Source organism: Montipora foliosa, chromosome 2 (genome assembly GCF_036669935.1).
Source record: "Montipora foliosa isolate CH-2021 chromosome 2, ASM3666993v2, whole genome shotgun sequence".
NCBI lineage: Eukaryota > Metazoa > Cnidaria > Anthozoa > Scleractinia > Acroporidae > Montipora > Montipora foliosa.
The window spans coordinates 36,210,443-36,214,593 of NC_090870.1; positions in this window are offsets into that span (position 1 = coordinate 36,210,443).

A 4,151-nucleotide genomic window follows, 5' to 3' on the forward strand; every position below is an offset into this window, starting at 1 on the left:
AGGTCAAATTAACTCCACCCGACGGAGGTACAGTCATTTCATGTACAATACTTACCCCATCCCCACAGCGGCTTCTCGAAGAGCTCCATTGTTATAAGCGACCAATGACATAGCGAGGCGAGGCGACGCGACGGGACATCATCAGACAAAACAAACAGCACCAAATTTGAATATTCAAAACATGTTATCAAATGCGAAGAGATCGCTAGAAAATCAACATGATGAATGCTTGCCGATTTTTATTACGATAATCTGTTGTACGTTTTTAGTAATTGCAGTGTTGCCCGTGTTATTTAATGTAAATACTCATTCATTCGCTTGCATTGGTGTTCTGTATTTCATTTGCTTGCCTTTTCTCACTTTTCAAGTCATTGTTTCGCGCCTTTTTTTATATAAACCCAACAAAAGACTGATGGTTGTGAATAAAATGTTTGCCGATTTTTATTGCGATGATCTTTAATATGTTTTTAGCAATTGCAGTGTTGCCCGTGTTATTTAATGTAAATACTCATTCATTCGCTTGCATTAGTGTTCTGTATTTCATTTGCTTGCCTTTTTATCACTTTTCAAGTCATTGTTTCGTGCCTTTTTTTTTTACCAAATTCTTGTTGTAATATATTATGTCAAGCTTCCCGTTTAGATTTATGACGATATTTTCAAGTTATTAGTCAGGGCTCTTCGTCAGTATGACCGTTCAGTTATCACATGGACAAGCGAATATAGTAAGCTTAGCCTGCAAGGGACATAATTTGTTTGTTACCAGCCAAGGAGGAACTGGAAAGTCTACTGTGGTTAGAGAAATAATCAGCAATCTCCAGGCAGTAGGTAAAAGGGTATCCGTCGTATGTTCTACTGGTATAGCCTGCACAGTGTACGATCCTGGGGTCGCGTCGACCGTGAATTCGTATTATGGTGCAGGAATTGCCGACCTACCTTGGAGACAGCTTGTAGAGAGGTCGACAAAAAGAAGTGGAGATGTCGATCGAATAAGAAGATGCGATGTGTTGATTTGGGACGAAGCAAGCATGTCAAGTCAGCGTATGCTGGAACTAGTTAATGCCATTCACCATCGCCTAAGCGAACCTCAGTGTAATCGTCCCTTTGCTGGAAAGCAAGTGATTCTTTGAAGGGGAGTTTCTGCAATTGCGCCCCGTTCCAAACGTTTTAGATGAGGGATTATTTATGTTCCATTCGCCAGGATTCCAAAGCGCCAAAACGCACCGCTACGAGCTGACAGATGTCCTTCGACAAAGACACGAAGAATTTCTTATCGCACTGAAAGACATCAGGTTTGGAAAATGCAGCAAAAAGACCCGGGAATTCATTACGTCCCTTAGCAGATCACTGGAGAGTGTTCAAGATGACTTGAGCCACATTTATTTTAAAAGGTTGCCGGTAGCATTACACAATCGTTTGGCCTTACAAAATCTTCCCCTTCCTCAGTTTACTTTCGAGGCCGAGAACACAAATCTAATTAAAGGAATGAATTGGCCTGGTTCTTCAATTTTGCATTTAAGGCCCGGCTGTCCAGTCATGCTCGTTTGGAATTTGAACAATGAACTAAAAAATGGTAGTCGAGGAGTATTCGAAGAGTGTGTAGGCGATACGCTGAAGGTATCATTTCCTGGTGTCTGTTCCACTGTGATCGAGAAACAAACGTGGTTCAAGAGGAACAAAGAAGGAAAAATAGTAGGCAGCATCCGACAGTTTCCTATCGTTCTAGCGTATGCTGTCACTTGCCACAAATCTCAGGGTCTCACTCTATCTGCAGCTCTAGTTCATTGTGCAAGCGAGTTTGTCCCCGGTCTGACGTACGTGGCACTATCAAGGGTAAGGGATCCTGCGAATCTTCAGGTACTAAATTTCAGATCGACCAATTTACTTCCCCCGAGTTCACGAGTTATTCGCGAATGCTCTACGGATATTGGCCAAATAGAAGAAGATCTGCGATGTTGTCGCAACAAGGAACTTTGTGAAGAATTCTTTGAAGTGAAAGACAAATATGCCATAGAGGAGAAAGATTGCGACGAGACATTCAATTTTCCTTCGGAACTCAATGATGGACTCGTCGCAAATTATTTTGAGAGAGATGATGACGAGCCTGTGATAGACTTAGTGCAGGTGTATGGTGAACTGTCGAAGCCGGATTGGGAACTTTCGAGTCCTCCGCCCTCAATTGCTGTTAGTGAAATGCTTGCGTCAATGAGAGTTGATGAGCTGCTGTCTGTGTTTGCAAAAGACAAAAATAGGTGCATTCAACAGTTGCAGGAAGTTCTCCACGACAAAGCACCAGCCTTTGTTAATTTGACTTGGTTTCATTTGTATGAAATATTTAATGACCACATCATTGAAAACCCGGACGATGTCATTGTAAATATTTCCCGAGGTGGTTTTTACAGAGTGTACCGCCAAACTTCACCAGTTCTTAAACTCACCACAGTTCCAACAATATATCAAAGCTCTTTTCAACTGTACAGAAGTTCACCAACCACAAATAGCAGCTGCTACAGAGATTGCAACAAAGCTGTACGAAGAATTTCTTGGTCAGTTACTTCGCGTCATTTCTCGTCGCAGAGAGGAAGAACGACAAGAGCCAATCAGATTCGACGTGTCTGAAATGACTGGGCCAGGTAAGGCCAAAATTAGGCATGTAGGTGGTTGGGCAATTCGAGCGACCCTTGAGTCTGAAAAAAGGTACGCTAGAGAAAATATGCAGACCAAGGATCCGCGAACACTCAAGAAGGTAGGAGAAAGTGTTATTAAGTGCGAGTTGATCGAGGAAACTCTTCTTGTGCCCTATGAAAACTTAAAGAAGACCACAAGTCACCCGGAAACCCTTGAACTAACAGAGGCAAGACAGTTCAGGGAAAGAGGACTTGTTCACATATCTGATCCATGTTTCGCGTTTTTATTCACATGTAGCAGCTACGAGTAGACTTGATGAACTCAGAGAAACTAAGACAATTTAAACAAGATATGGTAACGAATGCGAGTGAGGAGATTGCGAAAAACGAAAACTTACAAAGCCTCTGGCGAGCGTGCTTTTCTTCAAAGGATGTCAGTGAGAGAAAGGTAAGTGAAAGTTATTTCTGTTCTGTTCTCTTGTCCCATGAATATACCATTGTAGGAAATAATCCCTATCCTTACTAAGACCAAAGTAATGTCCATACTAATACGTACTTTCTGCCAGCATATATCGATGATTAATTCCAACTCAGCTTTGTCCCAATTAGTCAGTTTATTTTATAGGAAACTCAACAAAAATCGCGTAAATAATTCACAGGAAACCATTGATGTCCTACTACATCCAGTCATCTTGCGTTATGTCAAGATGGGAGGGTGCCAGTACCTTCAAGATTACCGGATAGCACTTCGCCTCAAGAAAACGGCAGAGCTGAGAAAACGGGTGTTGCAAAGAAACAAAAAGAACGCACAGAAAAATGACAGTGTTCCGTATCAGGTAAGAAAGTATGTACAAAGGCATACCATAATTCCATTAATTCACGTGTTTGAGTGCTACTTAATTAATCACATTCAGTAGCCTCAGAATGTACAAAAACATTAGTCTACATAAATTTGCAGGAGATTTTAAAGGATCCCTCCACTGGGAAAAGTGTTTCAAATAGTAGACTGGTGGCATTTGTTTCCAAGCATCCGTACAATGGTCTTGCTGACTGCTACACAAAGCCACAGCTTATCAAGTTGTGTGAAGGTTATGGAGTTATGCGCATTAGACGCCTGAACAAGAAGAATATTGCCTAACGCTTGGCAGCGACTATTGCAGCTAACAGAGGGTTAGTAGCCCCTGCGGCAATGGACTCTCGACAGTATTCAGTTGTAAGTTCTGAGATGGATGAAGCATCTGGCAGAGTTTGTTTAAGGTTGTCCTCAGTGTCTACTGAACAGCCTTCCCATTCAGGTGTGGTCTTATTTTATGATACATTGCTCTTGTCAGTCATACCAGTGTATTTCGATATGTATAGATTCTTAAATGTTATCAATAGAATCTTTCATGATTAAAGGCCTGGCCAAACACTCGCAACATTTCAACGCAACATCTTGGGCACAACACGTTGCATACGTTTGGCCACCCTGTTGCGATATGTTGCGATATGTTGCAACATGTTGGATCAAATTTGAAAACAGTCAAA